At 40.7% G+C, this 21833-nt stretch overlaps 1 long non-coding RNA gene across 1 annotated transcript in view; it reads left to right on the top strand.

Annotated features, from left to right (window-relative positions):
* The window catches only part of LOC105853484, a 36154-nt gene extending 23458 nt beyond the window's left edge, over positions 1–12696 (top strand). The window contains exons 2-3 of the long non-coding RNA XR_001145331.1: positions 3425–3512; positions 12640–12696. This is a non-coding gene — a long non-coding RNA (uncharacterized LOC105853484). The remainder of the gene's footprint in view (positions 1–3424; positions 3513–12639) is intronic.
* The last annotated feature ends 9137 nt before the right edge of the window (positions 12697–21833 follow it).

A 21833-nucleotide genomic window follows, 5' to 3' on the forward strand; every position in this document is an offset into this window, starting at 1 on the left:
AAGGATAATTTACCTAAAGTGTACCCTTTTTTCCTCTTCAAGTCTTTGTTTTTGTAGCTCTTTGGAGCTATGGTTCTAATTCTCATTCTATCCCTGACTTACTGTTTGACCTCAAAATGAGTCACTTAATCTCAGTTAATAGCTGAAGTTTCCCCTTCAGTGAGAGCCAAAGGGGTCTGGCTATATAGTTAACAAATATCAAGCACAAAAATTGAATGTGTTATTCAGTGTCATCCATCATCTCTGTAAGGCTAACGGAAATGAATCACAAGCACAAAGCACCATTTGCACTCCCTCAGCTCCTCCCAAACTGGCATTTGAAGGTTGCTCAGTCATTGTGTAGTAGAAGAGTAAGATAAGGAGGATGGGGATACTTACCCCAGAGGCAGCGGGGAAGAAGCCTTGGTAACAGGAGGGCAGAGTGGAGAAAGCTTGGCTCTCTGGTTGGGGCAACTCTGATCTTCTCATCAACAACTTGCCACCTTGGAAAAGGATAAACTAGTTTCTGATTTTGAAAAATAAGTGAAAAAGGACAGTTGTGCACTCCAATGTTTAAAATTAAGTGAAAGAAGATGCAAGTTTGCAGAATAAATCAAATATGGGGTAATTATTCACGCTCTTCCAGAACTTGCCACTTGCTTTCCTTAAATAGTAAGCACTCCTTGGAAACTTTACATAAGATAAACTTTAAAGATTAGATTTACATATGGTACTTTAATAGCAATCTGAAAGAAAGAGGAATGCACAGTTGTAGATAGTGATGGATTATAAAAGATAAAACAGAAGAAGTAAGGTTTCTCCCCAAGGCTGCAGGCACTTTCTTGCTGCCCAAACCTGTTTCCCAGGGAGGAAACAGATCCCTAGAGGTGAAAGCCTAGATCCCTGTGGGAAAGGTCTAGAAGGACCTAGGTGAAGTCACCACCCACGTTCTCCTTAAAATGCAGATCAATTCCAAATCTTGAAGTCACTGCACTGCTATACCCCTTTCCAAAATATGGACCCATGCTCAAATTTGGCTGCATCCTGTTCTACACTTCCACAGTCCCACACACTGGTCTCTGAAGCACCAGGAGGTTGCTTTGGGTCCCCACCCTCATTACCACTGAGCACACAGCACCATCTGTGTGCTTCCAGGGTAACAGCAATAATGGATGGATATTTCAATCACATATGAAAACCTCTAAAGCCCTACTTGCCAGGGCTGTAAATCATACACATATCACTCCTGAGTGTCTGTTGCGATGGGTTCTCTACACAGAATGTTCCAGTAACCTTTGTGATAATGGTAGTTTATAAATTTGTTTGCTTGTGACAATATTTACAAGCGCCATGATTTATAGTAGATTTCAATAAATATTCCATATGATAAAACACTGAAATTGGAAATAATGATCTGTACAGGGGTAGAACAGAAACTGCTATTTCTCAGTGTTCAGAGGGAAAATGAAATCATCAAAGCATTTATTTGAAAACAATATACTATGTAGCAGCAGTCCACCCCTATCAGTAACAAAATACCCCACTTTAATTACACCCTGCACTGGGAATGGGATGTCCTCAGTGGTTCCCTACCAACAGTACAGATCCCGTAAATAACAACATGACTGAGATTTTTATTCCATTCACTTGTCAAGATTTACTGCAGGGCATGAGGGGGTGGTTCTTGGCTTCAGGTACAGGTGCTGTGAACAGCTCCTCCAGATTATTTGACAGAATTCAAGTCAGATCCAAAGGCGCGATTCCTCCTTGTGTTGCAATTGTTTAAGGGAAGTCATGGAAGTGACCATTATCTTCTATCATACCAAAGTCATGGAATAAACAACCAGGGTTTTGGAAAGTCTTTTTGGATAATAACACTTACTCTAAATATTAATAGAATTGAATGCTTATAGCTTTTTATTTCCTTTATGTTTCTGTTTAAAGTTTTAAAATATTCTTTATACTAGAAAACTGTTCATTTGGGAATGACATCTGGATTTTCTTTTGGGTAACCATCCTTTCTTCACCTTGAGGGTAGTGGTGATGGTGAATGGCTATATCCTGAGTCCTGGCCTCCCTGGTGGCTCAAGGGGTTAAACCGCAGCACTACGAAGCTATCCACAGCCACTGTAGCACGATTTTGAGCCCCCAGCCAGAGAGATGACCCACATGGCACAGTAGACCTAATGTCTCACCGCTTCTCCCCTCAGCACTGTATTTCAGCAAATCTGCCTATTCTGCTCCCCACTCTGTCTCTGTGAATCCTCTCACCTCCTACACGTCTTGCCTGCACCCCAGCCCTTGTATGCATAAATAAATAAATCTTTTTATTTATTTATTTATTATTTTTATTTTTTTAAATTTATTTATTTATTTGTGCATCAGAACTGGGGTACAGGCCAGAGGCTCAGGGGCGGTGAGAGGCTTCACCAGAGACAGAGTGGGGAGCAGAACAGGCAGATCGACGAAGTACACTGCTGAGGGGAGCAGTGGGCGGGTCAGGAGAGGTCTGCCGCGCCATGTGGTCACCTCCAGGGCAGGCGGGAATCGAACTCATGCGGAAGTGGCCTCAGATTCTCAGTGCTGTGCTTTAACCCGCTGCGCCACCAGGAAGGGCCAAATCTTTTTAAAAAAAAAAAAATAAATAAGTGTATTCTTAGTTGATCAGAACCCAGTACACCCCTGGTCCCAGGTCAAGCCTGAAGTTAGTTAAAAAAACAAAAACAAACAAACAAACAAAAAACGGACAGCCTGAGACATTGGCTGGAACTAGAACCCCTCTCTTACAGGGATTTCTGTGTGTTACAGTGTAAGTGAAGCCCCCCCCCTTTTTTTTTTTACCCCATGAAGTGATTAACATAACTCGGAAGAAAGCAGAGAAACCTGAAGGACCGAGACACTGACATCATCTAAGCACCTTCATGAATTGTCCCTTTTGCTTAAGCAGGAGTTTGGTTTCTACTACTTGGAATAGAAAGTGTTCTGACTAATGCATACAATTCTTGTCATTTCTTTTCTTTCCTAATTATTTATTTTGAAAGTCATCAAACCCATAGATAAGTAGAAAGAACAGTAAAATAAGCATCTGTACATTCGTCAATTATTATTACACAATTATTAATATTATACACACAAGCGTTTTCTCTCCTTCACTACCTCTGTCATTTACCATTTATCTTCACACATTTTGTTTATGCTGCTACATACTCCAAATGACATTATCATGCCTAAAACATTAAGGCCAATTCAATAATAGCTAATGTTACTTTGTATTTAATTTTTCTCAGTTTTCCGCAACGTGTCTTTTTTAACACTTTTTGTTTCTTTTAATTTAGAGTTTTGCTGTTATTTTTGAAAGCAAAGCAAATGTCTTGTTTCTTCTGTAGTGTGGATTTCCTGGTCCTTAATATTAGTGTAATTATTCATTTCTTTGATGAAAATGCAGGAAAGCAAGAAAGGTGGGAAACTAACCTTGAGATTTTGAAATGGAAACCCAAGTACAACTGATTAACATCTACAGTATGCCTGGCAAGGTAAGTAAAAAGGGTATGAAGTTATGAAGATATGTCACTGTGTTTAAGGAGTTTACTATCCAGTTATGTGTATAGGGACAGAGGTTTCACACACACGTATACCAAAAAGTCAGTGTGTCATAATGATTAAATGGTTGATGCTGACATTTTATGCAAGTAGAGTTAAGAGCAGGGAATACAGGAACTGTTGTCTGTGATGAGGGAAGGCAAACACAGTAGACAGACTTCATTGTAGGTTTGAACTAGATTTGGATCCAGCACAGTTCAAATTAAAAGAAAGGCTGTGGAACAAACATGGGATTTTCTGATGTGTTCAAGGAACAGTAAGTAATTATTCTGGCTAGAGCAGGGAGTTCATATAGCAGTGCAGTGGGCTTTGTTATCATTGTTGGAGGCCAAATTTGGAAGATCATGAAATCCCTGTAAAGAAATATGGTCGATCATGATAGCTATAGTGTTAGTTTGCACTAAGTTTACGAGCTTTTTCATGACCTTCTTTCTTATTTCTTTGGGGGTAGTCTTGCCTAGCTTTTGGGATAATATTGTCCTGGTGAGGCTGAGAAAATGGGATCAGTCACCTTATCCACCTTCAAAAAGCTGAGTAGTTTCTATCAAGGGACCTCAATGTCTGATCAGAGGAGTTGTTTAGAGATGGATATTTTATCCAGGGAGGAACACTCATAATTATCAGGTTTGCATATGGATGAAGGGAGAGTGAATTCAGTCTCTTCTTCACTGTTTTTTTCTGGAATAAACTGTAATGACGTGATGTGGGACATCAGTAGGGGACTGTCCTTGTGGCGCATGCATGAGACAGAGTAACAGATAGCACTTAGACCACTATTAAAGGTCCTGGGTTCACCTGTGCCTGAAATCAAAGCCCCCCCTCCCCATAACTCACCATATTATGTGCAAACCCAAATGATTTCTGTTTAAACTAGCTTGAGATTGGTTTCTAACTCTTTTTTTTGAAAGAAGTTTGATTGACATAAGAAGCTTAGATTCCATCCCACAGATCAAAGCTTCCCAATTTGGTTTTCCTTTGATCACTGGTCCTAGAGAGCCTTCAAAAAAGAATTTTGTGGTAGAGTTAGTTTAGGGATACTGCCTTTCACAGCCTCCTTTGTAGGCTGATTATCACATTAAAATATGAACTACTCTAAGAAGTCCTTCTGAGAAGTAATAGTTTCACTGTGTTAGCAGCCTTCGGTTGATACCACCATGTCCTCTGGGCAGCCTTTGTACCCAGGAGACAGCCTTGATGCCCCAGATTAATGGGCATCCCCTTGCCTTTGACCTCAGCCGGATCTGAACAGCGAGAGCCAGGAGATCCAGGAGAGGGGCAAAGTGCTGTGGGTATATTTATTTTCCTGGCTTTGCCCAGCAAGTCATCATGGGCTGGCTGTAACCCAATTTAAGGACAGGTCCTGCAGGTATCCCTCCCAGGTACTATAACGTTTCTCTCCCTCATTCTTTAAGCCCAGGGATCGTTAATAGCTCTAGGTCACTGTCCTTTATGCATTCCTCAAACCCTGCCTAGCCATTGACCAAACTTACTGAAATGACTCACTTTGAGCATGCTATCATTTTCTGCCAGGACCTGATGGAAATCTTACTGTTAATTAATCCACTATTTGCTACACTTATTAAACCCATACTTTTTTTTTAAGGAACCCCTATCAATGTTCTACGGAGCACAAGTTTTGACCATATACTTTGGTAAATGCTTTCTAGACAGTATCTTTGGTGCAGGATTCTGGGAAACAGAATGGACATCTTTTCCATTCGTACCCTGACACATTCCCCTACACGAACCTAGTGTTTTAGTCCTAGAGCATGTCCTATGGCTTTCATTACTACTTGGTGTCACCTGGAAACCCCTGTGCCTACTCTTCTTCTCTCCAAGTCCCACCTTTTTTAAAAGCCCAGTTCATGTCACTATTCGCAGGTGAACATTCCTCAAAGCTGGAGCCAACAACGTTTCTGTGACTGCAGTCCGCTGTAGTACACAGTTACCCGCATGAGTACTGATAAAGACCAGACTGTGAAGTTTTCTCTTAATAGTTAACTTTTCTTGAGGTTGATTTGTGCCTCTGGAGCAGGACTGTAAGCTCCTGAGAGAGACAATATGCTTACAATATGTCTCACAACTTCTAACAAATGCATGCTATTCTCCACGGAAGGAACACTCCTCCCCCTCTCTACTGACACCAACATCTATGCCATTTTTTTCATACTTGGTGCAACTATCATTACAGCATTCCCTGGTCATCCCAAGTAAACATGGCTTTTCTTATTTTTTTAAAAGATTTATTTTTTTATGCATACATAACTGGGGTACAGGACAGAGGTGCAAGCACTGTGATAGGATTCACCAGAGACAAATTGGGGAGCAGAACGGGTAGATTGATCAAGTACACTGCTGAGGGGAGCAGTGGATGGGTCAGAAGAGGTCTTCTGCATCATGTGGGTCACCTCTAAGGCTGGGGATCGAATTCTCACTGAAGCAGCAGTGGCTTGCTTGCAGAACTGCCCTTTAACCCACTGTGCCCCCAGAGAGGGCCCCTAAACATGGCTTTTCTTAAGCTTCTGAAGGTGCAGCACTAAGTACACACACAGAGAGTTCATACACTGACATATGCAGACATGGGGAACTATGACATATCCTATTATTAATAAACATATATATTTATATCTTGGAGCCTTATAAAGTTTATAAGCATTATTATGGCTTGAATTCTGCCACACCCCCTCCCCCAAATTCATATGTTGTTGTCCTAATTTTAAGTCTCCCTGAATATAAACTTACATGGAAATATGGGGGGTTTTGTTTGCAAATTAAAATAGTTAAGATGAGGTCATACTGGAGTAGATTGATTGCTTAATCCAATATGACTGAACTAAAAAGGGGGAGAATTTAGACTCAAACATGCATATAAGTCACGTGAAAACCAGAGTTATCCTGCTACAAGCCAAGGAACACCAAAGGTTGACAGAAACCACCAAAGCCAGGAGAGAGGAATAAAAGTGTCTCTCCTTTACAGCTGCAGAAGAAATCAACCCTGCAATAACTTGATCTCAACTTCTGGCTTCCAGACCTGTAATACAAGCAAATACTGTTGTCCAGCCCCACAGTCTCTGAAACTTCACTACAGTGGTTCTAGCAAATTATTAATGGTACCAGCACCTTGGGACAAAGTTCTTGGCATCCCATGGGCAGGGTTCTAACAGCAGGTGCATCACTTGTTTCTTACGTCATTCCTGGAAAATTGATTTTCTGACCCAACCTCAACTCTTTCCTTTGTAATGTGAAGATAATGACATCCTTTTTTGAAAGTTGCTTCAAGGATTAAAGATAACACATGACGGAACAGTCTTTGAATGGTTAAAGTGTTTAAGAAGTGCTGAGTTCTACAACTATAGTCCTCTCCTTTTACCAACAGGGAACTGGGCCCTAGACATGCCAAGTGCCTGTCTGAACCCATGCAGTTAAGTAGCAAAAAAAATTGCCAAAAGGCTAAATATATTTGCTTGAATTCCTAAGTATACCATATCTCACCTTTCATTGCCAAAGGAAACAATTAGTGTGGTAGCATTTATTTGATGGCATTCTGTGTGTGTGTTTTGCTTGCTGCTAAAGGGTGTTCAGTTTGAAAAATGGAAACTTTATGTTCTTTCTGTCCATAGAAACCTGAGACAAGTCACATCATAAGGAAAACTATCCCTCCCTTTTTGTACAAAACTAAATGTCTTTGCTTAAGAACACTATGAATTATAGTATTTATTTGTATCCGATTATAATTAAGAGTATTAATTAGTGAACAAAAATGGGTAGGAACAAACTAGTAGGAAAACTACTATTTTGTGTGTACATCCACTCCTTATTCACTACTGTCAAATGATGCTCCAATCAAGTTTAAATCCAGATTCGTCCCTTCGGCAGGGTGTTCACCTTATGCCTACCTCTTAATATCTGTCACTCTGGCTGCCAATTGCTTCCCTCTTATTTTGAGAAACCTGAATGTGAAGCTTGCTGCAGGCAATTCATTTCTTCATAGTTAATTGAGTGGAATACATACTACTCCTGCTCTATAGTTATACTTAATCTGGTGATGCAAATCAAAATTGATACTGTCTATTAAACTATAATGATATCATTGGTAATCAATGGCTATGTTTCTATGTATCAAAATGCTGTTCATCAATCTATCTTTCTCTCACTGTGTTGGGAAATCAGATACTGAACCAAATGATGGGGATCAGGGAAAGTGACTTCCATCCTACTAAGAGACTGAGGAGCTTGTTTCGAATACCAAATAGATCCTGATAGCTTTAAGGTGGCAGGTTATCCAGCAGAAAGAGTGAAAAGAAAGAGTATGAAGGCCTCCCTGGTGGCCTAGGGGTTAAGTCTCAGGATTATCACCACTATGGCCTGAATTTGATCCCAGGCCAGGGAGCTGACCCACATATGGTGCAGCAGACCTCTCTGTGCCAATGCAGCTCCCCTCAGCAGTGTATTTCAGTACATCTCCCGGTTCTGCTCCCTACTGTGTCTCCAGTGAATCCTCTCACCCCCTGTACCCCTGGCCTACAGCTTAGTTCTTCTATGGGAAAAAAAAAGTGCGAAAGGGAGTGAAATTTGAGATCTCAACAGATTTTTTTTTCTTTCCTCTTTCATCATGTCATGACAACTTGTCTCAGAGAAAATTTCTGATTTCAAAATTGCAAAGGATATTGAAATATCTTCTATTGAAACAGTAACTTGGAAATCCTTGCTTCTGGGATAAAGCTGTTAGGAAATTAAAGTAAAATCAACATTTGACATGTTAGCTTCAATTTTTCATATGGAAGACCTAATTCTCCTTCTCCTGGAAACCTTTCCCACACATCAAGTCCACACACATACTGTTTTGAAGCTTAAGGCAGTGGGAAAGAAATACACCCCCCCCAAAAAAAAGTGGGGGCTTTTCGGGCTCAGGATCAGCGCTTGTTATCCACAACTTATCCAAGGGCAGTCAGAGGTTCCCATGGGCCAGAGGCAGGGTGGAGATAATTCTGTGCACTTGCTTTCATCAGCTGGCAATTTCTAAAACACCTGCCTGTTCTCCCAGACTCCCCCAGCATGATCACATTGGCCTTTTTTTTTTTTTTTTTCCATAATCCCTGCCTTCTGCACGTTTTCTGATTTTGGTTTCAAGATAGGTATGGAAGAGCTCATTGTCCTCTGCATTTCTAAATGCTGGTGGCAGGGCTGGGGTTAAGTGTGTGGGTGGAAAACAGGAGACACTTTTAGCTGCAGAAAACCTTTGTCCTTTTCCAGCAGATATGTTAGGCTTTACTTCCATCAGCTTTATAGTTCTGTCCAGGGCTACAAGGGATTCTTAAGACCCCCCTGAAATCATATAGATGATTGTACATAAATGTGACAGAGAAGATTTGTAGGATACTCTCTATCTTTCATGGTTTTTAAAATGTGAGGACTCCATTATAAAAGGCGTTCTTAACTTAAAAAAACACTAATATAACCCTAAAATGATAATGTGAACGTTTTAATAGGGTGGATTTAAAAAAATAATAATATAGTAGTTCCTTTTTACATCATTTTGTGCCTTTTCCATCTCAGTTGTAATCCCTGTGGGCTTCCTACCACCAATTCACCCGTGTGCCATCACCATAGTCCAGTGTACTTCCCTCCACCCCATTTTTGATCCTATTACCCATTCCATCCCCATAAAATGTCACTATTATATAGTTGTTCATTATTATTTTCTTTTAATGGGGTGTATTTATAAGAACATTTGGTCAAGTGTAACGCACAGGTATCTGATTATTAAAGAATAATATAGAAAGAAAGATACTGTTTTAAGTGGCTAGGATGTTGAATCCTTCCAATGACCAAACACATGAACATGGGTGATCCACTTCTACCTCTATTTATTAAGTGCTAGCTAGATTAGACATATAAAATTTTGTGAAACACTACATTTAACTTCAAAGGGTTTATTATGATAGAATAATATAATTCAAGTAACTGTAAAAATATTTAGAAATAACCAAGGCACAAACAAAAGAACTAATTCTTCTGCAGTCTATCATATAAATTGAAATTGAAAGAAATTAGAGTATTGTGGATTCCCTTTTGTTTGCTTGAGCAATAATGAGAATATTATTTTGCATGGTGGCAAAGAAACTGGAAAGAGGATATATTGCGTGATCTAAAAATAGGTTATTTCATTCATTCATTTCTTTCTTACTTTACATCTCTTATTTTATTCTTATTTCCATCTCAGGCACATATTAGAGAGAAAGAAAAAAAAAAGAGTAGCATTTTCCTCTCAGAAAGCTCTCTGGCCATTTCTGAGGAGCACCTTTCATCTAAGACTCAAAAATTAGCTCCTCCCCCTCGGAGTGTTCGGAATCTCCATTCAGAAGCATTCACCCCACATTCTGTCACATTCTGTGTCCCAGCCTGATCCCAAACCTCCTGGATTCTAAACACGTTGTACGTTCTTCATTGTGGTTCCACTCACTTCCTTGGCAATTCTCTAGCTTTCATCTCTGGCTTCACTTCTTAGATTCACTTCCTACTTCCTGTTTGATGTTAGGCGGATTTTGTGTGTTTTAGGTAAATTCTAGTCTAGCCAAACCCTAGGGTCTTGGCAACCTGAACAGCTTTCATGACTGTTCCCTTCCCCCAAAAGAGCCCAAATTCAAATACTCAGAGTCCAGCCATAAGGTCAAGTAGGTATAACTAATGAGGATGCATTGTCTTTGCACTACTCTTGTGGGTTGAGCAATATACTCTTGCAATTGTTAAGGGGAAGGATGTCCTAAAGGAACTCTGCAGAGTCTTATGGACTGCACACCCTACTCCAGCTTTCTGTACCTATACCATACTCCAGTGATTGGAAACTACAACTCCCAGCAGTACCAGGGAGAGAACTGCTAGGACCCAAGGACGGAGCTAGCATGAATGAATTCTGGGAGATTTGGGTGATAAATAGGGCAAGATTGCATCTGGCTCTCTCTCGCTTGGGAAGCAGCTCTCCGGTCCACATGACTTGGTGTGTTCAGTCAGCCTAGCCATAAGGTATTCCACTTACTTTGTATCCTGCTCTCTTTCCCTGGGTTGTTTCCTATTCCTTTCCCCTTTTGTAAATAAACCCATTATTGACCTTTTTGTGTGTACCTGCAGTGTAACTGAATTGTGAGCGCACAGGTGAGGCCCCACACACAGGCGGCCTCGTCCACTCTGGGCTACCCTGTAACAAAATCACAGAGATGGGAACTGGACCAGTTGAGTTCAACAGGGGTTAGCATTAATAGAGCTATTAATAGAACTGTTAAGGGGAAGGATGTCCTAAAGGAACTCTGCAGAGTCTTATGCAGAGTCTACTCCAGCTTTCTGGACCCTACACCCTACTCCAGTGATTGGAAACTACAATTCCCAGTAGTACCAGGGAGAGAACTGCGAGGACCCAAGGGCGGAGCTAGCAGGAATTCTGGGACATTTGGGGGATAAATAGGGCGCGATTGCATCTCGCACTCTCTCCCTGGGGAAATGGCTCTTTGGACCGCTTGACTCAAGGTGTTCAGTCAGCCTAGCCAAGGTATTCCAGTTACTTTGTATCCCACTCTCTTTCCTGGGTTGTATTCTTTTCCCCTTTTGTAAATAAACCCGTTATTGACCCTTTTGTGTGTACCTGTAGTATAAGTGAGTTGTGAGTGCTCAGGTGAGGCCCCACAGACAGGCGGCCCTGTCCACTCTGGGCCACCCTGTAACAGTCTACCTTCTTAAAGGCACACCTAATCATTGGTTTAAGCCAGTAAGAATTCATCCAGATGATTAAATGACATTCAATGGTAATGGATTAGAGCAGGAAGGGGCTTTAGAGATCAGATTCAGCCTTGTTGTTTTTACTGAGGAAGAAACTGAGGCATATGAGCTTAAGTTTCTGGCATCTTCCTACCTGTTTAATGCATTTTCTCAAATCTGTACATGGACGCCTAATAACTCAATTTAAATGAAAGAGAAGGTGTGTGTCTTTTTGTTTCTAAAACAGACAGAAATGACCACAGCTTGAATGTATTCCTTACGTGATCCATCAAGAGTCCTCTGTGCTGCTTCTTTAAGGGTTGTAGTGGATGAATAGCAGAAAGGCCAAGGAGAAAACCAGATTTTAGTGAAGTACAATTATTCAGTCTGGGGTGTGTCTCTTGTAGCAAGCAAGTAAGACAGGCAAATTTTCAACAGACGTCTGAAAAGATGAAGTCTAAATTCTCATCGGGAAGAGCAACAAATAGCAATATCTTTCCACTCCAGTTGCGATTTGGGACCAGCAGCATATACCTGGGAGTTTGCTAGAAATGCTCTCCTGTACTCCACTTCACACCTACACAATCAGACAGGATCCCCAATGATTTATATGCATACTAAGATTTGAGAGACAAACATGAATTGCTTGATTTGGCTTTTTTCCCTGCCTAGTTTGAATTACATTGAATGTTAGACAGCAGAAATTCAAAATTAGGACAAATGAAATTTGCATGGGTACATGGATGGGATATGTGAGAAAGCACAAGAGAGAATCAAAATAAGGTCACTGAGTTTTACTTTTTGAGTAGAGCATAGACCTTTAAACAACTGTTTTCCTCTGAGCCTTAATTAATTGTTTGGCATTACTATACTACATTGCGAAAGGGCCTGTGCTTGTAATTAGGTGGCTCTGACAGATGAGACAGAGTGATTAGGTGCTTCTGCCCAAGACGCAGGAAAGTTACCTGTGCTCAAGACTATTATTTCTACCATAAGAGGGGCAAACCATTTTTTTTCAAAAGTTTATTTTTACATCATTTTGTACATTTTTTTTCCATCTCAATTGTAATCCCCGCGGGTTTCCCATCACCAAGTCACCCATGTGCCATCACCATAATGCAAACCATTTTTTAAAAAAAACATAACACTGCACTTCATTTTCTGATGAAAGTCCTGTACATAATTCAAATCTATTTTTTAAAAATCATTTTAAAGAATAAATGTAAAAGTGGGATATTGAACAAACAAAAGTTTAATAATAGCTGCTGTCACGTGGGTTGTATTTTACATCATCAATTTACACATTTCCAGATGCTGAAGAGTAAATGAAGACAAGAGTTCCAATCCTGGATGTTCTTCTCTAAACCGGTAAGCTTTTAAATCCCAGTTAGGCTGCTTGAACAAACTAAGATGTCACAAATGCAATCTAGTGGCTTTCCCCATGGGAAGTCAGAGAAGTGGAAAATATTTCAAGCAATTCGGGCATGCTTGCATAACCCTTTTTGTGGAGGATTCCTGCACTAACAATTTGCAATTAAAGTGAAAGTGAGTAAAAATAGAATGACCTCTCACTTCAACAATGAGTATATTTTATAGACTCTGGTATATGAATATGCTTTACACATTTATACATAACAACAAAGAAGCCCAAAGTCACCAAATTTCTAATGCCTAGCATTACAGAGTATAAATCAGAAAGCATTAATGACAATCTTCAGCCAAGACATAAGATATGGCTGCATAAAATGTAAGTAACAGTCAAAAGAAGGCAGAAAAACATATTCTCAGCCCAAGCTATAGTTGTAAACTGATATTATCTTGACAAACATGGTCCTCCAGTGAGCCCTATTCCTGAAATTCCCATACATTTGAGTCACTCCCCATTTTACCATTAACTCCTTGATATCTAGAATTAGGAATTAGTTGTATGAACTTAACCAAAGCTTTCTTTTATTAACGTTACCTTATACAAGTGGCTCTGTAAGATAGAAAAAAACTATAATGTAACGACAAAATAGGAGTATTTCTATACTTAATGCTGTGAGCTATTTGTGCTATTTCCTTCCCTTAGCCTGGGTAAATAAGAGTTCAGTGTTAACTGGAGCAAGTTATGGAGAGGCGCTCTGCTAATGTCATTATGCCATATTCTTTCAAACGTTTCACAGATGCTATCACATAGATTTCCTCTGAAATGTATAAACTCCATGATTAATGTGTAGAGTGTTTATGTCACTTGATGCCTAAAAATACCCACCAAAAGAAAGTTTCTATGATTGAATCACCTACATATGCTAAACAATTCAAGCATAACTGGGCTGCTTGGCACAGGACAGGAGCTGTGAGGAAAAATGATCAGTTGATGAACTGAAGTTGCAAACTAAATACAGGCCATATCCATTCAGCCTAGGTCCAGAGAGCTTTTGGCAAGGGGCAAGCATAAAAGGACAAATTGGAACCTGATTGTGAGGCATAAGAAATAGCTCACTGCTTATTTCAGAAAATACTTGTCACAGACATTTAAGCAAGTGGCAATGTAAAATCTCTATTTTAAAGAGCTATCTCTGGCCGGGGGTTGAGGGAAGCTAAGAGACTCCTTGGAGGTTACTGAAATTGGTTAGATAAAAGCACTGTGAGTTTGAACTACACAGTGAAAAGGTAGGAAAGACATAACTTTGAATCATGGAGATGGGTGGAACGGGAATTGGGGGGAAATGGAGAAAGCAGGGTCAGTGGCTGGTAACTGAATTTGATAATTGGTGGGTGAGCAATGGCTTGACTAACAGAATTAGGGAATACTGGAGGAAGGGAAAAAGAAACTGTTGGATGTGTACAGTTTGTACCTCTGGATACTTGTGTGGGAAGCTGTTAGAAATGGGTCTGGAGGCAGGAGGACATAGACTTCCATTATAGGGATTTGGAAGTTAGCAGCATACAAATGATGGTTAAAGTTGTTAAAGTGCATGAAATTACCTAAGCAAGAAAGTCGTGTAAGAGGACAGGGGCTATCAGGTTAGCAGGCTGGAGAAAAAGCAGAGACAGAATGGAGTTTGAAGGAAATCTGTCACAGAGGAGAGGTTTCAAGAGCTATTCTGCAGGCTAACAGACTGCAGAGAGAGATAAGAAAGAGGCTCAGGGTCTTGTAGGCTGAACTTTGACCTCTGAGAAAGGAGTTCAGCTCCTGAGGAATTAGTGCACAAGTCACAACCTAAGACTGGGGCTTGAGATGTTATTACAGGGCAGGGAGAGGAGCACCCCCAAACCCCCAAGCCTGCCTGCTCTAAAAAGATTCTGCCACCTGACACATCAAGACAAAAACATGTAAGACCTTTAGTGGAAAGGAACCTTAATACATTCAGTGAACAATGCAGAAAAGACAAAGAATAAAGTTACTAAATCAAGCACCCAAAGTCATCCATTTCCTTGTAGGTAAAAGTTCACCCAAATGGGATTGGCCTAGAACAAGGCCTGAAAACCTGTCACAAGTCTAAAGCACCTTCTGGCAGGGAGCTATAGAAAGGTTCAGAAACAGTCACAGAAGCCTGGGAGAGAATGAACAAAATCAAAATTAATATAAAAGCTGCCATAGTTAACCTCTCACAGTCTTTCACCCATATCTGTTTCAACTGGTCCAGGACCAAGAAGCAAACACAGCTTCTTTACACGTCTCTCTGCTCCATGTGCCTCCCTCAAGGCTCCTTCTGGCTCTCCATCCTACTTCCTCCTCCCATCTCCTCTCCAGCTTCTTTTCCCTTCTCAGCTCCACCCTCCTTTGGGTGGGGCAGGGAACCTGGAACCTCCCCTTTCCCTGGGGACCACCCTCTAGTATGTGCCTTGGAGCTGAGGGTCTGGTGGTCTTCTTACTAGGGCAAAACAGAAACTGTGGGAACACACCCTTCTAGGGTATTCAACTTACACGAGAATGGTGACTGGAGGGATGTAGCGTGGAAATGCAGAGGGCATAAGACCCTTCCCCAATCCTGTGGGAGAGGAGGCAATGAGGGAGTAGAATTGTGGGACCACCGTTCCAAGAGGTCAGGCTGGTGGCAGGTGTGGGAGTCTGTTTTCTGTGTTCCAGAACAGTTAGCTCTAACAAGAGTTCCCATGTTCTAGTGCCTTCTATGTGACTTTTCTTCATGATCTCAGCTGAGCGATGGAACAGCTTTGCACCAGACAGCTCAAAGATGAGGAAAGTGAGGCTCATAGGGCTGAATGACTGCTACAAAGCAGAATTCAAAACCAGGTTTGTGGAACTTCAAGGTCCTGTTCTTTCCTCCACCACACTCTGGCTAGAGTCAGAGATGTGCGCTCAGGCAGCATGTCTTAGCTGTTGGAATTAGACATGCAGACCCCAGGTCAAGGGATAAAGTCACACCCCAGACTAACAGAGCCACGGACCCGCAGTCACCAATCCCAGAATGGGGATGAGCTGACCTTCTTGGGGAGACTGTGGCACGAAGGAGGACTTGTCAGAATCAAGGGGAAGACAAGGATAGGGTAGCAACTGTTTTGCAGGGACCCAGGACCCAGGTGTGATCAAGAGCAATGACAGGCAAGCAGCAGGTTGGAAGACTGTGTAGACTAGAGAAGTAGCTGAGACAAAGGAGAGAGGAAAGGAGTGCTATATTCAAGGATCCAGACCACCAAGAGATGGATTAGCTCTGGACAGAATTAAGGACAAAGCTTACTCTGAGACGGGAAGGAGGGAAAGATGAGTAAAGGCATTATTAATTTCCACAGTGGAGAGGGAAGAAGCAGAACAAGTTTAGATGACAGAGCCTCCCTGCTCTTATTGAAGTCAGGGATATATCACTTCTGGAGGGTAGGCCACACAGACAATTCAAGGAAAACAATCAAAATACAAACCAAAGCATCAGAGAATGTGAAAATAACATGTTGGGTGGCAACAGGCATTGCAGACCTTCTGAAGTGGGGAAAGCAGCCGCAGGGGCAAGAGCAGCAGGGAGCACGATTCTAGTATCTTTCTTCATCTTAGTGACAGGAGGGAGGTAGGGCTGTGCAGGCTTTAGGTGACATCGCATGTGGGACAATAATACTCAATGTTTTGCAGAGTAACAGCATCGGAGTTACTCTATCCGTTTTATAGAAGATGAAACAGCTTCTGAGCAACTAAAGTTTTTCTCAAGGTCACAGATCTGGCCAAAACTCCTGTGTCCCGCTGCCCAATCCTTCACACAATGCAATACTAAGTTAGTGGAATTGGAAATGAAGTGGCAAGGTAATGCAAAACAGAACAAACAAACATATTCTTTTTCTGGGCCATAAAACCCAAGATTTTAGCTATTTACTACCCTCATTTGGCATCACCTGAATCGTTCCCTTTCCGGTACTGTCCTTTACAGCCAGATGTACGTACAAATTATATTTTACCCTGGAGAACAGGTACTACATTCTAAGAATGAATGAATAGTAAAGGTAGTTTTATAAAAGGGACATGGATTGGATTCCCCAGGTAGTATCATCATAGGACCCTTCAAATATTAAAACTTAACAATTCCAAAAAAAACAACCATCTAGGCATATCATATTCCATGGAGCCAGGGAGGTTTAACTGGAGAAGAGTCAGCGCAGGAAAGTTTCAATGCTGTCTATAGTTTTCCTCCTTGAAAGTAAAGCATCTTTTATTTTACTTTTTTTTTTTTGGTTGCAATATATCGATAAAAACCACTCACTTTTGAGGGGAAAGAGTTTAAAATACTACTTGGAATCAATAAAAAAGCAATTGGTGGTATGATTTGTAATTATTTTCTTTCATTGAAGTAACATTGATTCACAACATTTTATATAATTTAGAAGGAAGAGTTCACCCCTCAACAGATGTGTGTACCAGGAACATTTTGCCATCAGCCATTGGGCTCCCTCCTCCTTTCACCCACCTGTACCTCCACCCCCTCTAGTAGCCTCAATGCTGCAGTCATATTTCTAGGGCTGGTTTTGGTGTAGTCTTGTTAATTCCTTCCCCCACTCCATATTCCACATATGTCTTTTGCTTTTCAAAGGCTGCCTATAGAAGAGACACTAGATTTATCTGCATGACTTAAGAAAGCAGTTAGGAACAAGTTATGTAAGTAATAGAAACATGAATTCAAGATAATTAAGCCCAGTCAAGACAACAATTCACAGACAGAATTAGATACCTCTTTGAATAGTGAGTTCTCAGCCACTGAAAGATTGTACAGGCTGGACAATAACCTGGCAAGATTATCAAAGTTTTGTCCAAAACAGGGTTTCCCAATTTCTGGAGAAAAAAACACATCTCTCCCCCACCCCCCGCGATGGGATGGTTGTAAGGAATGGAATAATTATTAGAAGTGTGCAAATTCATCGACACAAGTGTTGCTTTAGGTAGAATGCAAAATATTTGTCAATATATAGTACTCCTGTTCAAATTTTTGGCTGTTATGACTAATAAAGAACACACTAATTATGAATGTCACTGAATTTGTCAGATTCTCAAAGTACAGGTATTAACAGCACAATTAATGTTGGTCCTTGAAGTTTTATTTTGTTTTGTTTTGTTTTAGGTTAAAAGGTGTCCTCATCCTTCAGAAGGTTAGGAACTGCTTTGCTAGAGAAACTTTCCAATGCAGAGATTATGAATTCGTGATTCCTAGGAGTTTTGAGGGCCACAACTGGTCTAGAAGGAAAACCCAACCAACTTCTAGCAGTTGCTACAGACAACTGTGAACACTTCAGCACAAGCACCCACAAACAACACTGATAAGCCAACGACACACAGCACAGTCACCAGCTGTGGCTCATCAAAGTAGTGTGTTTAGAGACCCATCATTTTCTTGTTCCATAAACTGACATTTTTTTTGTAGCTCCTAAAAGCAAGGGTATATTTTTGCCACTGTATGTATTTAACTAGTCACCCAATTTTTGTCACTTCCAAATATCTTAACATTACCCTTTCTATGTTTCTTTCAATCTTTAAAAACTTGGTTCATATTCTTTCAACTGACTTGCTAGTGAAATGTCCTATGTTTAGAAAGAAGCACTCATATTTTCACCACTGTCACCATAAGTATTTATTAACTGGGAACATATTGTGTGGTCCTGGTGACGCAGAATGGCTGAATGCCTCCAAATATGCTTTTCACTTTTAATTTTAATGTATGATGTTAGAGAGTTAATTCATCATTTTTCCTTTTCCACCACACAAATTATAGTGTTTACCCTAAAGTATTTAGTAAAAACAATATCTAAGGAAAACTGAGGAGCAGATTCAGTTTTTCTTTTGAGTTTCTCATCTCCTCCCTGAGTGCTTCTTTCTCACAATTCAGTCTGCACCCACACCCCAGACACCTGCAGCATTTCCAGTTACTTGGGGAAAGCTACTTCACCCAAACATCTTTTGACTATACTGTGTGAACGAGGCTAAATCTTTAAAAACCTGGTAAAAGCAGGCAGGCATGGTCCCATCCACACAGTATGATTTAAAAGGCCCTGATCAGACTAACTGCTGAAAGTTTCCATTCCATCATGGCTGAATAATTCCCGATCGTCTTTAAAATATAGATACTTCTGGAAAAATAACTTCTTAAACTAGATCTCAAAAAAGTGTTATATTTTTGAACATGCATTAATAGATTCCCTTCTACTGGAGAGAATGATGATCGTGTGTACTTCTTCAGTAACACAGGCCCTGGACATGACAAATTTCCAGAAGGCTGGAAATATGGACTCCAAATCCTGTTGGAGGCTCACATCCATGGGCGATGGGGACAGGGAAGAAATTGTGACACAGCATGCTTCTGCTGCTGGATGCAAGTGTCCAAAGAACAAATACTCCATGTGAACATACAACCCTGCTGAAAGTACAAGTAAATCAAGACATTCCTGTCTAGATTCACCTAGTATCATAATGGCAGTCACCAATGTCTTAGTTCTGCAAAAAGACATAGAATTCAGAAGTTCCAGTAAAATTCAAAACCAGAGACAAATGCTAAGGAATCCTTCCTTAGATATAGTCACCAAGAAACTTGGTGTTTGTAAATAAAATTTGAATTAAGATTAGAAGAGAATCCATGGCCAGTTCAAAACAAATGTCAAATATGCAAAGTTTAATGCTAAGAATTACATTCAAGTGTCAAAAGCAAGAGATCAAATAATGAACGAGCGCTGCAATGCCCTTTCCTGGTTTCGTAGTGAGGATGGTCTCACCCAGAGCATGCAGGAAGGGGAAATGCTACTGCTTGAGGGCCTCAGCAGCAGAGAAACCCCTGGCAACAGCAGGGTGCTGTGACAAAATAGGGGCAGACGGGGGAGATGGAGATGGAAAGTTCTCCTTTTCAAAGTTCCATATCAATCTAAATAAAGGGAAAGGAAATCTTCACTGCTAACTTCTGCAGTCTTGGCGAAATGCTGTGAATGCCTCTCTGATTCGGCTGAGGACTCCATGGCCCTTTTACCTTAGGGCAAGGTCACATAATGTCAGAAGGAACTTCAGGTGATGTTTCATGTTTCAGATTAATCAGGAATCTTTGGAACCTGGGTTCCTTTCAAGAATGTCATGTACCTCTCCTACTTTCAACGTTACCACAATTTCTGCCAACAGAGACAGTTAAATAGAAGAAAGGTTTCAGTATAATTGGATGGCTCATCTATCATCATCTATGCCCAAAATTATTCTTGACTTCCATCACTGGGGGTTGGGAAGGGACTGGTCATGTGACATTATTTTAGTCATTGACATATCAGCAGGGGTCTGCTGGGAGATTCTGGGAAATACTTGGATTTCCTGGATAAGCTAATGGAGAAGGCTGACGTCTTTATCCTCCTCTTTCCTACTTTGACTGAAGGTTTGACACTTAAACCTAGACGCAGCTATCTTGTAATAATGAGGAAAAGAGCAGAAGAAATGCCAAGCTAGCAACCTGGCGAGCTGCTGAACTAGAAGTGGTCCACTTCCCTCCAGGCTACTTGCTAGGTGAGGGAAGGAACCCACCATCTAGCTGTCAAAGTGAGCTGGGATCTTTTTGCTCACTGTCACTGTATTTATAACACAAACAGAAGAGAGACAGCTTTGCCCTGTTTCTTGCAATTATACAGAGCATTTCATTAAAGATAAAAATACTTCCTAAATATAAGTCTGGAAAGAATTTGTATATCATGGCACTTTATAGACATCTAGCAGTCACTAAAAAGCTGAAAAAAGTTATCCAACATTCACTGAAATCCAACCCAAAAGGAAAATAAAGCCAATCCATTTCTAAATTTATTGATTTTACCACTAAGTAGAATGATAATGGATTCAAGGTTCCTAGAGTTTGATAGATTGATTCATTGGCTGTTAATCTTATAGAAAGATTATAAACCAGTAGCATGAAAAATTCCCTTAATGTAAAGATCCTCTGGATCTGGTAAAACTGCTTTCTCACAGATTGAAATAAGACTCTTATAATCTGTTTAATCTACTTAGTAAGTCTCTACTCCATTTCATAGAAGCCAAATGCCATAATCCCAAGTAAAACACAGGGTTAGGGCAATTTTCCAGTAATTTAGGTCAGAAGATGGAAAATTTGCCCTTGCTAAGATGCATCCTAGGAGACAGCCAAGGGGCATTATTCTCAGTCTTCTCAAAGTTCAGCCACACGCCAGGGCAGCGGGTAGATCTTGGACGCTTGCTAGAAATATAATTTCATGCCCCACTCCTGATCTACGGAGTCAGAATCAGCAGTTAAGGGAGAGCTTCAGGGATTTGTTTGCAAGTGTGAGAAGCACCGTCCAAGAGTCCTCAGCTTTCTTTTCATGAGACCAGCTGACAAAGGTGGACAATGACCCGTCTACATCTGGCAGCAACTTCCTTCCACTGATAGCAGACAGTGACAAGTGGTGGGGAGACAGAGAAAGAAACTGGGCTTGGGGCTCGGGGCTGGCTGCTTTGTCTCAACCTGAGATGCAGCTGTTCCACTGTGCAGGGCTCTGCCTGATATAGAAACACTGTGTAAGGTCATATTTCGCAAGCTGTGGGCAGCACATGTTTCTCTGGATCTGGGTCTTTTTTTTTTTTTGGTAATATTACACTTTAGTTTAAATGATCATTTAAAAAAAGAACTGTTATCAGAATCACTCGGAACTCTGAGAACATCCATGCAATATTTGTACTTCCAATGAGGATGCTACGTGGGCAATAATTTTGTAGGAGTTTCAAAAGAGAAAAGTGCTAAGACTGTTGACTCATTAATCCATGGTCAAAATTTTCCATTCAAATGAATCCACTTTACCATAGTCAGTACACATTCCTCTCATAAGCAGGTTCTATCATTATTTGTACCAACTCGCAAAAACAGTGATACAGCGAAGCATAGGAGTAAATATGCAGTGAAGCATTTTTCTGCTCCTTTTTCAAGCAGTCATTGATTTGTTACCCAATTTTTTTTCAAAGATTTATTTATTTGTGCATACAGAACTAGGGTACAGGCCAGAGGTGTAGGGGTGGTGAGAGGATTTACCAGAGACAGAGTGGGGAGCAGAACAGGCAG

The sequence above is a fragment of the Condylura cristata genome, unplaced genomic scaffold (genome assembly GCF_000260355.1).
Source record: "Condylura cristata isolate star-nosed mole 26May11 unplaced genomic scaffold, ConCri1.0 scaffold00010, whole genome shotgun sequence".
In the NCBI taxonomy this organism is placed as follows: Eukaryota; Metazoa; Chordata; class Mammalia; order Eulipotyphla; family Talpidae; genus Condylura; species Condylura cristata.